Genomic DNA, 13,502 nt, shown 5'->3' with positions numbered 1-13,502 from the left:
CGTTGAATGTTCTTTTGTGTTGATTGAATTGACAGTGTAAAAATTGGCATCACAGCGAGTTGTGATTCACTGGGTGATGTGACTCAGACAATTATTCCCGACGGCAGTTTGGAATCTTCGAACTTTGCAAGGTTTAGGTATCCGCTAGTTGTGCGGTTTTCGAGTATATATGTGCATACATGAAACAACGAAATGCAAAGACGAATGACATTAAAATGGTTTAGTCTCTATAATAACATTATAATAAACGAAACGACCAAGAATATTTGATTTCGCTGGATGATGTCTGCTTACAGTTCCAAACGAAGTGGAGTTTTCGTGAGTTGCTTTTTAAACGCCAGTGAAAAAAAATCGCGTGTTTTACAAGCTCTGTTGCAGTTCTGGAGAACGTTAAAGGCAGTAAAAATCTGTCGTAAGTTGAAACTATGGGACTGATTATGAACTACTCCCATCTGCTCTCAAATGAGGGGGTTAGAAGGAAAGGGGTGTAAGTGACTTTGATCGATTCTCATCATCGACTTTCTCTTTTGATAGCCACAGCTTTATACCCAAAATTTGCGCTATTTCTGCCACATAGTTTGATAAAGGAGGTTCTCATCTAGCATCCAGAATGGCACACGAATCAAGAAATGTGTTTGCAGCTGAATTATTAACGAAAGAGAAAGTCGATGAAGAGAATCTATCAAAGTCACTTACACTCCTTTCTTTCTATCCTCCTCAAATAAGTGTTGTAGATTGCATTTCCATAGTTATTAACAAGCTTGCAAATACTCATTTCAGCTAAAATAATGTTTTTCGGAATAATAAAACCAAAAGATGGTAAGATGACATGTTTTACTTGTTACTTACAAGAAGAGGTTACAAAGTATGCGTTTGTAACATAAAACTTGTAAATTTTGCTTTCTATGAGTCACAATCAGCGATTTGCTGATCGCTGAGTGAGTGAGTGTGTGAAAAATCGCTGATTGTGACTCTCGTGAAGTGAAATAAACAGGTTTAATATGTCAAACACATTCTTTGCAGCCTCTTCTTGTTTCTTATCAATTCAAAATATAATCATAGTATCTAATTATTTCATAATTAACATTGTTTTAGCTTAAATGAGTATTTGCAACCTTGGTTATTAACACTCCGAATACCGTGGGTAAAAAACTTTACGCCGACTACGAAGCCTCCGAAAAACTACAAGGGACAGCCCCGGAATGGTGACGTAGGACTACGTGGTCTTATATAATAAATATGATTTGTTAACTGCAGCAGGAGCTTGTGTTTTGTGTAGGAATAGGAATTTAAGCGGGGTTCTTTCTGTTTACTTTAGCATGACTATGATTGCCCTGAAAAGAACCTGTTGATATGAATTTTAGTTGGGACATGTTCAGAAATTTAAATCATTTTGAAAATCTTGGTGGCCCTGAAATGGGCCGAAGGTAGTACAGGCTTAAAGCCTTTGGAAGGAGATGATGACGTGTAGGCAGCTAGATCAGCAATTTCGGACCGGACAAACCCATATTCTTCGGTTCAATGATTGGGCACTTGCAAGAATCTCGGCCCGTCTGCTGCTGGACAGGGGTGATGCGCTCGAATAATCGATGAATTTTTAATCGAATAGCTGGAAAAGTCTTTGCGATTAATCGTTAATCGAATAATTGGACTTTCAGGCATTCCTAGAAAATAGTGTAATATCATGTTTTTTGTGGTCCTTCGAAAATGTCGACCAGCAGAATTGCAACCAGCAAGTGTAACCCAAGAACCAAAAGCGGTGCGATGTTAGTTTTCATTGCTATGACGATGACTGAATTAAGGGGCTCAGAAGCCGAGGGGTTGAAGTCAATTCTCTTAAAAGATTTCCTCTTTTAATGACCATGGCTTCACTAACCTATTTCGCAAAATTTCTCCTATGCGCTTCTATCATCCAAAACAACAAACGTATCAATGAATGTGTTTGCCGTCGAGTTATTGACAAAACAGAAAGTCGATGAAGAGAATCGATCAAAATCACTTGCACCCTTGCTTCCAAATTTGGTTACAAGATTACAACTCTGGAGAGCATTTTGTGTGCTCATTTGGAGGCGTGTGGTTCTGAATATGGCAATGAGTGTGTAAAATGTTACGCAATTGCAATCCCCCCCATTCGCACACGCTCGAAGATCGGAGGCGAATGTCACTTCAACTTCTTTCGTCTACTAAAGACTCTCTGATGACAGTGTTGGGGAAGCAGCATATGCATGTACGTAATTGGTGGATTTGTTAGTTATTCCGACGCTTTTGGACAATGCCACTTTTTCAATAGTTTCTTGTTGAAAATTAACACTCGGAAGCATTGCTATCGATACGTAGAAATATTTCTGATCGATTAGTGATCAAATTATTGCAATTGGTCCAGGGACAGCTGTGTTATTAACATTCAAAATCTTTCATAATTTCGTTACATGTTCCATTTTAGGGTTTCACAAAGTCTACCCCCATATAGAAATCACAGACGTAGTCCTACGTCAAAACGTGTAACGGCAAGTTTGTAATGGCATAAGTTAGCGATTTATTTCCGTAAATATGGCTCTAATCGCGATTTGGGGGGTGTTCAGATGGTCGAAATTTGTATACCCGGATTTCCCAGTATAAAATATTTAAAAATCCTTCATTTATCGGCTGGTGGATGTCCCAAACCTTTAAATCGATTTATCTCCGTAAATATGGCTCTAATCGTGATTTGGGGGGTGTTCAGATGGTCGAAATTTGTGTACCCGGATCAGTATAAAATATTTCAGAAGCCTTCATTTAAAAAATTGTGGTACCTTTAGAATTCCTAGGGTGAATGATTTTGATTCTAAAAAGATTGAAAATAGAGTCGTCTACTTTTTTAAAAAGCGAAAAGAGTTGTTACACTTTTTTTTGAAAGGTGTGTTTATAGGGTTTTGCAAGTGGCGTAAGATCTGTAATTTAGATTAATGGGCCAGAATACAGTCATGGTTCCTATATATGGGTCCTGGAGACAACGGAACGGTCCTCGAAAAATCCGGAACATCCGTAAAAGTGGTCAATCCATGAACCAGATCCTAGAGCTCCGCGGTTTTTTTTTTTGAAAACAAGGAACTGTGATATTTAAAAAAAAATATTTGGGGTCGTGACATAAACATGGACCTGGATGTCCATGGGACCGTCCTCCGGAAGATCCAGAACATCCGTAAAAGCGGTCAATACATGAAACTGATCCTAGAGCTCCGCAGTTTTTGAAAAACACTAAGAACTGAGATGATAGAATGAATTTGGGGTCGTGATATAAACATGGACCTTGATGGCCATGAGACCGTCCTCTGAAAGATCCGGAACATCCGTGAAAGTGGAAAATTCGCGAAACTGATCCTAGAGCTCCGTAGTTTTCTTGAAAACGTTAGGAACTGTGATATTAGAATAAATTTGGGGTCGTGACATAAACTTGGACCCAGATGGCCATCGGACCGTCTTCCGGGAGATCTGAAAAATCAGTAAAAGTGGTTAAACTGATCCTAGAGCTCCACGGTTTTTTCGAAAACACTTAGAACTGTCATTGTTACCGCGAGGCAATTAATTTAAAACCAAAACCATAAGATAACCACATAGTTGCATCTCGTTTGCATAGCCCTAGCTGACGTTGATACCAAGGCCAAGAATATGAAATGAAAAGTAGGGCAAAAGGAGCGAGAGCTCGTTTTACATAATCTAACTGCAGTATTTACTTAGGAATGTTTCTGCGTTCAAGTGGGATAAACACGCCCACGCATGGCATGCTTGCGCATCTAGGTTAAGTTTAGCTTTCCCTCTCTGTTTATCCTTAACGAAGAATATAATTATAACTTTTAAACGTTGCAAATGTCACATTCTTACATAGTTGAAGATGCTAATTTCAAATAACAGACTGTAGTGGTAATTTTTATACGATAGATGGAGTAGATGAAAGCATAGAGTTGACATAACTTTTTTACCATTGGGTAAAAATCAACCAAATTTTGCACACTTTCTCATTGATGTGTATTGTGTACATGCTGTCAAACTCGAAGTCGTGTTTTTCGATTCAACAAAAATGGAGGTGAACCAACGCGAGTTGAGAGAACAAATTCTTTCCAAACACCTGGAATTTCCTGACCTGTCGCACCGGCAGTTGGGAAAAATGTTGAACATTCACCATTGAACCGTCTCCAGAGTGTTGAAGCGGTTCCAGGAGCGGTTGACGTTGGACCACGGCAAAGGAGCTGGAAGAAAACCGGGACCGGAGAACAAAAAGACGGAGGGAAAGGTGAAGCGGATGATTAAAGCAAATCCCAACGTCTCAAGCCGTGATTTGGCTAAAAAGATCGGCATGTCGCAGAGCTACGTCCAGAATGCAAAGAAGAGAGCTGGACTACATACATACAAGGTACAGAACTTCCCAAACCGCGATGAGCGGCAACAATCGACGGCTAAAACTCGGGCACGGAAGCTCTACGAGAAGATGCTGACAAAATATGGCTGCTGTGTGATGGACGACGAAACGTATATAAAAGCAAATTCCGGCGTTGGCGTTTTTCACCGGCAAGAGCAAGTTCGATGTGGACGACAAATTTAAGAACAAGAAAATGTCGAAGTTCGCCTCCAAATATCTCATTTGGCAGGCCATCTGCTCTTGCGGACTGAGGAGTGAGCCTTTCGTGACAAAGGGCACAGTAAATGGCGAGATCTACAAATCTGAGTGCCTCGAGAAGCGCCTTTTGCCGTTCTTGCAGCAGCACGACGAAGCTCCGCTATTTTGGCCAGATTTGGCATCATGCCACTATTCTAAAAGTGTCCTGGAGTGGTATGAGGCCAATTCTGTCCAATTTGTTCCAAAGGACATGAATCCGCCAAACTGCCTTCCTTCAAATAACAACTGTAGTACGGTAAAAAATCGGTAGAACTGTTTCAAACACGCATGCTTTCATCTACTCCATCTATCGTATAAAAATTACCACTACAGTCTGTTATTTGAAATTAGCATCTTCAACTATGTAAATCGTTGACTTCACGTAGAAGTAATACTAAAACATATAGTCAAAGTCACATTCTTATTTGTAGAGCCATATCAGATCAGAGTTACAAAAATAAATAAACTTACAAGATATCTGAGAAATCCCAGATCTGAGAGGGCATAGTACACACTTAGAAATTATCGCCGACTTCGGTAATTTTTACCGAAATCTGAACAGCTGAACTGTTCGGTAAAATTTATGCAATTCAATTCAATTGCTTTTCAGCTACTTTGAAACTAAATCTCCACTAAAATGACAAGATTTGATCATTTAAACAAAGTTGAACATGTTTTAAAATTATTTTTAAATTCAATAGCCTTTAAAATGAAGGACAAAGTTTTACCGAACATTCAGCTGTTCTGATTTCGGTAAAATTTACCGAACACGGAACCAAAATCTTAGTGTGTGTATATAAGGTCTAAACAACACAAATTAGGTTAAAGTTCGGTATTGAAAGTGATATGTTAAGCCCTGGACAAATCATGTAAAAGTTTCACATAATTATAAGTTGCTAATGCAACACATAGCCGTAAGATCACTTTGTACAATTTTGTTGAGTAAAATAAGTTTCGTAGGTTACTCCAGATTCTTCTCTTTTTGAATCCGAAAGAACTTTCGCCCTAGAAGTGAAAACTTCTCTCCTGAACCGAAGAAAAAATTAGCTCCTAGAAGAACTCTTGACTTGGAAGTGAAAACTTCTCTCCTTAACCGGAGAAAAAAGTAGCTCCTAGAATCGAGAAACAGTGTCTGACCTAGTAAGCGAAAGGCTCTCCCTAACCGGAGAAGAAAGTAGCTTTTGGCGGCGACAGTCATATATAAATTAATTTGCGGTCGTTACATAAACCTAGAAGGCCATGGGACCGTCTTCCGCAAGATCTGGAACATCTTTAAAAATGGTCAATCCTCGAAACTGATCCTAATCAGTTCTACGGTTTTTTCGAAAGCATGTGGAAATGTGATATAAGAATCAATTTGGGGTCGTGACATAAACATGTACCTAGATAGCCATTGGACCGTCGTCCGGAAGATCAATAACATCCGTAAAATGGTCACTCCATAAAATTGAGAGATGGAAGCAGTACTATGACGAGCACCTCAACGGTGATGCAGCAGAAAACGATGGTGGCACGGCAACAGACCTTGGAGCACGTGCAGAAGACGACAGGCTACCGGCCCCTGATCTTCAAGAAGTTGAGGAGGAGATCGGTCGGCTGAAGAAGAACAAAGCAACTGGTGTAGATAAACAACCAAGTGAGCAATTAAAATACGGTGGTGAAGCACTGGGTAATTGCCAATATTTGGGAGGGGAACATATTAACGGAGGAGTGGATGGAAGGCGTCGTATGCCCAATCTACAAAAAGGGCGACAAGTTGGATTGCTGCAACTACCGCGCGATCACACTGCTGAGCGCCGCCTACAAGGTACTCTCCCAAATTCTATGCCGCCGCCTGTCACCATTTGCAAGAGAGTTCGTGGGACAATACCAGGCGGGATTCATGGGTTCATATTCGCGATTCGGCAGGCTCTGCAGAAATGTCGCGAATACAACTTGCCCACACATCATTTGACACAATGGATCGAGATCAGCTATGACAGATTATGCACGAGTACGGAATTGGTCAAGGCGACTATGAATCGAGTGATGTGCGTTGTTCTAGTATCGGGGACACTCTCGAAGGGGATTACGGCAAGGTGATGGACTTTCGGGACTGCTATTCAACATCGCATTAGAAGGTGTGATCAGAAGAGCTGGGATAGACACGAGTGGCACGATCTTCAGGAAGCCCATCCAGCTTCTTGGCTTCGCCGATGACATCGACATCATGGCCCGGAACTTTGAGACGATGGCGGAAACGTACATCAGACTGAAGACTGAAGCTAGGTGGATTGGACTTGCCATCAACGCATCAACGACAAAATGATGAAAGGAAGAGGTTCTAGGGAAGACAATATTAGACTTCCAACGCGCCCTTGCTGTTTTCGAATGGAAGGTGTTGCGTACTATCTACGGTGGAGTGCAGATGGATGACGGAACGTGGAGAAGGCGAATGAACCACGAATTGCACCAGCTGCTGGGAGAACCATCCATCGTCCACATTGCAAAAATTGGGCGACTACGGTGGGCTGGACATGTCGAATCATTTCGTTAGTCATCTTGCTTCACTCAGTGAGTGAAAAAGCGAAAACTTTCAACACCCAACTCAATGTCAAGGCCAATGTGGCATTTGTTCCTTTCGAAAGCGGCGCCGATGGCGGCAGTAAATTAAAACGGACTCTACTGATACCGCTTCCAACACCATCAACAGCGACCGCTACATAGCGAAGCTGCTGAATCATTTTCCGATTCAGCACAACTCGCAAACGAGCGCACAGGCAGATTTTCGTCCGGGCAACGGTATTATGTATTATTTTGTCGGATGAGGCTGCTGGCGGTTGTTACTCATGGAGGATGGAAAAAAATATGAACCACCGCCGGAAAATACCGGTTCAGTCGGAGATAAGTTAAATGATGTGATAGATTCGCCTTCCCCTCATCCGGCTTGCCGGTTTGACGTTGCAACTCCTCAGCGGGAAAACGAGTTCGCCAACACACTCTCTCATGATGGAGTTGTAAGAAAAGCAGAAGAAAACTAAATTTAATAATGCCCCCCATAATTGCTGATATATACGATCAACTATTTCCGGATTCCTACCATTGCTTCCCTCGCTCGCCCCGCACACCAGCCAGCCGTCATCGAACTGAACGAAGGAACGTGATTGTAGAAATCCGGTTGCCCCATTCAAAAGGCCCTGTTCGGCTCGCTTATTACGTGTTCTCTTCCTCTCACTCATCGAAGCCAACTTCAAGCTAGCCTGCGCCTAGTGTTGGTGTTACCAAGCAAAAAAAAAACTACCACCATCAGAAAACCGCAACCAAGATCTAACCAACGAACGGCTCAACACCTAGAGAGCAACCAAAGCAGCTAGTTTGTCTGTTGCCATTCTTTCGAAATTTATGCGCATTTTAAAATGACTCGACTCTAGGCTCCTGCTGCTGCTGCTGCTAGGTTGTTCTGAAAGCCGGCAGCCAGCCACGCAGGTTTTCTTCCATATTTATGAGGGCGATTCTCTGCAACAGGGCGGGCGGGGCACCACCACCGTGACAAAAAAAAACTACTGTCATTGGGCCATAACACGATTGTGACTGCGTTTCTCGCGTTCGCTAGTGGCTAATATGGTCCATTGGGAGTCTTTTTGAACAATTTGATGGGTTTGGGGAAAAACGACGGGTTGAATGACAGGAATTTGGTAATTTTTAATCGATTCGGTGCTCGCTGGAGCGAGCCGGGTGCATGTACGAGCCGGCTCAGTAGATTATTGGAGGTTTTGGTCTGGTAAGAACCAGAATTCTTTGAATGACGAAAGTACATTTCATCGTTAATCCTTTATAGGGCAGTGGCAACTTCATACTGCTCACTCACAAAGATATTTTCTTTAATTTTTTTTCTTCAACTGGTTGAAACTTCTGGCATTTGCAAACGCTCCTTATGTTTCTAATAGCGAGTTTGTTTATTATCGGGGTTGGAACCAGTTCCAATTCAGTGTGAAACCGAACTTTTTGTCAGTGCGAACCTCAACCTGAGCTACACGGCGAATGAGAACAACCCAAATTTGAGTTTGGTTCACTCATAATCGCCAAAAGTGCAGGAACTCAGCGATGAGTAAAATTTGTCTCATGTTTTCCCAGATTTTCCAGGGAAAAATTCCCGAATTTGAGAAAAGTAAAGATTGGATTCACTCAGTCTATTGGTACTACTCCGAGACTGAATAAAATTTTCGTCAATTTCATCATTTTCCGGCAGATCTTTTAGGTTTTCCACAGGAAACCATGAGACAAATTTACTCATCGCTGAGTTCCTGCACTTTTGGCGATTATGAGTGAACTAAACTCAAATTTGGGTCGTTCTCATTCGCCGTGTAGGTTTTAAAAACAAACGATCAAACTGACGTTTGTCAGAAAACCAGATCCAGGTTGGAACTGAATAATAAACAAATTCGCTAAAAGTCACAACAAATGAAACATTAATTTTAGAGCAATATTTAGGAATTTATTTTTGGATCTTGAAAATCAGGAAATCTCAGGGAATTTCATTCAAAGTGAGAACACAGAAACTTATTAAAATGTATGACTGACTTCGCTAGTTTCAAACAATTAAATTACTCGGTGTAGCATGAGGATGGTTGTTCATTCCAAATTTTAAATCCAGTTGCGAACTTGAGGTTGCTCAATGCTTGATGTTGCATTTTTGCAAGTTGAGCGAAAATTACTCAAATAAAATAGAAGGGTATTTCGATATAAATTTAGCTCCCACTGTCTGTTGGCACATTCCTGAGCTCAACTGAGATTCTGCGGGATGATAAAAATCCATTTCCGTAGACGCTAGACGTCGTTAGTTTAATAAAATATTACCTTGAAATGGGTATGTGCATCTCTTAATATATGTTACACCAAATTGCGTCTGACAAAATTTACTCTTAAAGTATATTGATGCATCTACCTACTCCCCTTCGCTAGTTTTTAACCTGGACGTTGGTGGGCGGGCCTAACCTTATGCTTCATAGTGGAGCGTTGGAGACGGTTGGTTTAGGTCCGACATCTTTGGCTCATTCCGTAGCAGAATAGCGTCATGAGCATGCGATGAGGATTACTGAGCTGCCCCTCTATGATGAACCATTGCATGAGAGAACCAAAATTCTAGCCTGAAGTGATAGTATCACACTTGTTACTCCTTTATTTGAAAGCCGCGTTGTAGTACGCTTACGTATAGGCACTGACGTTGGGTGCGATACTGGCGGGGTTTTCCGCAAATCACTCTTATTTTATTTATTTTTACGCAGATAGATTTATTGGGGTTTGCAAGGGAATTATACTATTGAAATATTACAGAAAGTGCCCAACAGTGCTCCTTCTACTTGCGTGACAAGCTTTCGTTGTTGTTTTCATTGAGGTATTACTCAGGGAACAATGTTAAACACCATTTTTGTACATGGTATTGCAACTAATCTTATATGTGCTTCAGTTTTGATTTGGGATAAGTGTTTGAACTATGGCTCGGGATTTCCACTGTGGCGTGCTTCTATTGTGACATAACCATACGTATTTTTGTGGTGCGACATAGTGGAAACGTGTGAGCGTAGTTGACGCATATACCCTATGTAATTTAAAAATCAGCTAGGAAACTAACTTCAAAGTGAAGCATTTTAGTCACTTGAAGGTGTCACCTGGGACGAACTAATATATATTAAATATAGGTCAAAGTCAAAAACAACTTGAAACACGTTAAATTTTAGATTACATTCACAAGTGCAGGTACTTAATAAAGCATGGTAGGTAGATTAGAAATTTCAATAATTAGACTAGAGATATCATAATCATCAAACGAACATAAATAATAAAATTTAGGCAACCTAGTAGCATTAAGTGGATTAACAGAAGAGTTAGGATGCGGAGGGTCCGCTTAGGGAGGCAACTAGCCTTTAAGGTTCAATTTGCAATTTGGTTTAGGAGCGGTTTTTTTCGGCGCGTTGTTTTGGATTGCAGAAGGCTCGCGTCATTTTGTGTAAAATATCAAAAGGAATCGAAAAGTGCGAGCTTTTTGCAGTCTGAAGTAGTACGTCGGAAGGGGCTGCTTTTGAAGTTTTCCGGAAGGGCATCGGGGTGAATTGAACCTTAAAGCAACTGGCAACTAGTCTTTTCATGTATTGTCTGTTTATTTTGATTATTGCTTTAAAATATCAATTTGGTATATATGTGAAAGGATGAATCAGTGGGAGATGGATTTTCGGTTTCTTTACATTTAGCATCACTATGTGTCATTTCCTCAAAACCCCCCAATAACCGGCCTCTTCAATCCCTTCCTTTTCCCATGGCGTTCAAGTGGTCCGCATAGACTATTCAGCCATTACCCGTCCTTTATCCTCGGCTTTGGATTGACTTGCGCTCCCATTGCCCCACCAAACGCTGCAAAATGAAAATGAAAATGAAAAAACATCAGGAAACTCTAGACTATTGAAGAAGTTATGAAATAGTTTCGATAATTTAAACTTCAGGCAAATCTTGAGAACTTCAGTAAAAATCATAGAACTATATTAATTATTTCGCTGCGGACCGGAAGCCTAAAGGTTCTTAAAATATACTGATCAATTCAGGGCAGAAGTTTCAAATTAGTGTCGATAATTTAATGGATGTTTCTTGAACTTCAGAAAAATCTTGAGAGCTTCAGTGAAAATCATAGAACTATATTAATCATTTCATTCGAATTCCATGAAAATTGCGGGAGCACAAAAGTTCCAGAAATTTCGAAAAATTTCGAAAACTTCACAGAAGGACAGTGGTCTTCAGAAACATTTCGAGAACTTCATAGAAGTCTATGGAGCTTAAGGGGAGATCCGCGAACCTCAGGTATTTTTATGAACATTTGCAAAATGCAGGAGCATTTGAAAGAAGTTTGGTAAGCTCCGAAAATTGGACGAATTTCACGGTCAGTTCCATTAGTTTCAGAAGATTAGTGGGAAATTTGAAACAGTTCCTAGATTTTCAGATAACTTCAGAGACGTTAGTTGAAGTCTTCGCATAAGTCCAGAAGTTCACTGAAGTTTAGCTAAAAACATTTTTAGGACAGTTCAATTAAATTCAGCGCAGTACAACAACCTTCATGAGAACTGCAAAAGCGTTAGAGCAGTTTTGAGAATTTCAGAGAAAAGAACAGAAAACCTCAGAGTAGTTCCGTAAACATTAGAGAAGTCACATAAAGTTTAAAGAAGTTTAGAAAACTTAAGCGAATTGTTAAGGTTATAGAAGAGATCCATGATCGTTAGAAAAATTAAGGAAACTTTAGGAAGTCATATCAAGTTCAGGGAAGTTTAAGAATTTGATGAGTAGTATTGTGAGTATCTGGCTAGTTTCTCAATCTACAAAAGAACTTCAAGACAGTTTCATTAACTTCTGGAAAAAATTGGGAACTTTCAAGTAGTTCTGAAAACCTCAGAATAGTCCATTCCATATTCAATGGAAATTTCGATGAAGCTATCCTCTGAATTCAATTTTCTTTTAGTTTTTCTCGGAATTACCTTGAAATTCTCCACAATAAGAAACCCTTTTCAAATATTCTCCGAATATTAATTGAATTCATTTCAGATTTTCTTTTGAATCTCACTCCTTCCCTTGGAATTCTACTCACATTGAAAGTCTCCTAAGAATTCATTGGCATTTCTTCTCACAAATTCCTTAGATTTCTTTTCATAATTTGTTTGGAAAACTCTACTGAATTCATTTTCTGAATTCCTTTGAAGTTGCCTGGAGTTATTCTCAGATTTAATTGTAATCCTCCTTTTATTATTTAAAAAAAATTCAAGGGTTATGCTCCGAATTTGTTTTCTCCCACAAACTTGATGAAATTTTCCTCTGAAGATCACAGGAGTTGTGCTCCTCAGAAATTCCTAAGAGTTTTCATTAAAATTTACTTTTAATTCATTTCAGACTTTCTTCTACTCAAAACTATCAGGCTTCACATGAAATCTAAAATTCTTCAAAGCAGATTGCATTGCAGATTGCATTTGATGTTTTTCTGAAAGTTTAGATTAGGTTATCTTTATTGGCGAGACTTTCAGCCAGAGGCTGGTTCATCTCTAGACGAATATTGGGGAATCCAGAAGGGGTCCCCCCAAGTGCTTTCTGAAAGATTTTTTCCCATGACTCCCTTGGAATGGGGTTCTTAAAAATTATAATAAAATTCTACGAGCCTTTAAAACTCCCTCCCCTTGGCTAGTTTTTAACCTGGACGTTGGTGGGCGGGCCTAATCTTATGCTTCATAGTGGAGTGTTGGAGACGGTTGGTTTAGGTCCGACATCGTTGGCTCATTCCGTGGCAGAATAGCGTCATGAGCATGCGATGAGGATTACTGAGCTTCCCCTCTCTGATGAACCATTGCATGAGAGAACCAAAGTTCCAGCCTGAAGTGATAGTATCACACTTGTTACTCCTTTGATTGAGAGCCGCGTCGTAGTACGCTTACGTATAGGCACTGGCGGGTTTTTCCGCAAATCACTCTTATTTTATTTATTTTTACGCAGATAGATTTATTTGGGTTTGCAAGGGAATTATACTATTGAAATATTTCAGAAAGTGCCCATCGGTGCTCCTTCTATTTGCGTGACAAGCTTTCATTGTTGTTTTCATTGAAGTATTACTCAGGAAACAATGTTAATCACCATTTTTGTACATGGTATTGTAACTAATCTTATATGTGCTTCATTTTGATTTGGGATAAGTGTTTGAACTATGGCTCGGGATTTCCACTGTGCCGTGCTTCTATTGCGACATACCCATACGTATTTTTGTGGTGCGACATAGTGGAAACGTGTGAGCATAGTTGGAGCATATACCCTATATAATTTAAAAATCAGCTAGGAAACTAACTTCAAAGTGAAGCATTTTAGCCAC

At 40.1% G+C, this 13,502-nt stretch overlaps 1 protein-coding gene across 1 annotated transcript in view; it reads left to right on the top strand.

The window, feature by feature from the left end:
* The window catches only part of LOC135710539 (uncharacterized), a 261,946-nt gene that overhangs the window by 130,924 nt on the left and 117,520 nt on the right, over positions 1-13,502 (top strand). The window lies entirely within an intron of this gene.

The sequence above is a fragment of the Ochlerotatus camptorhynchus genome, unplaced genomic scaffold (genome assembly GCF_037179485.1).
Source record: "Ochlerotatus camptorhynchus isolate MF236.1 unplaced genomic scaffold, CSIRO-AGI_Acam_v1.1 ptg000391l, whole genome shotgun sequence".
NCBI classification, from domain to species: Eukaryota; Metazoa; Arthropoda; class Insecta; order Diptera; family Culicidae; genus Ochlerotatus; species Ochlerotatus camptorhynchus.
Note: the sequence above shows the minus strand (reverse complement) of the source record. Positions and strands in the feature narration are given on the sequence as shown.